Genomic DNA, 452 nt, shown 5'->3' on the forward strand with positions numbered 1-452 from the left:
TCTCCCTTTAGCCTTGCCCCTGTGACTCTGTTTGCCTATCGTCGATCCATGCTAGCCCTAGGATTATTCTTGTGTCTTGTCCGCCATATACCTGTTTGCCTGTGTTCTGACCCTGCCTGTCTTATGACCATGTCTCTGTCTTCTCCAATTAAAGCTTTGCATTTGGATCCGCACGTCTCACGTCTCGTCAGCCCCGTTATAGAATACTCGGCCGCACAAGGATCCAGCGGCTTTTTCAGTGGACTCTGGCCTGGTATGGACCCAGTCACCGAGCTACTACATCTTCGGCAAGGAGGTCTTTCTATTGAGGAGTATGTTCACCGGTTCTGTGAACTATCTTATCAGGTACTACTATATGATGAGATTTTATTTAAGGACGTGTTTCGTTTTGGACTCAATGAACCCATGAAATCTCGTATGCCAAGGAGTGAATGCAACTGTAGCTTAAAGGA

The sequence above is a fragment of the Sinocyclocheilus grahami genome, unplaced genomic scaffold (genome assembly GCF_001515645.1).
Source record: "Sinocyclocheilus grahami isolate Dianchi unplaced genomic scaffold, SAMN03320097.WGS_v1.1 scaffold307.1, whole genome shotgun sequence".
Taxonomy (NCBI): Eukaryota; Metazoa; Chordata; class Actinopteri; order Cypriniformes; family Cyprinidae; genus Sinocyclocheilus; species Sinocyclocheilus grahami.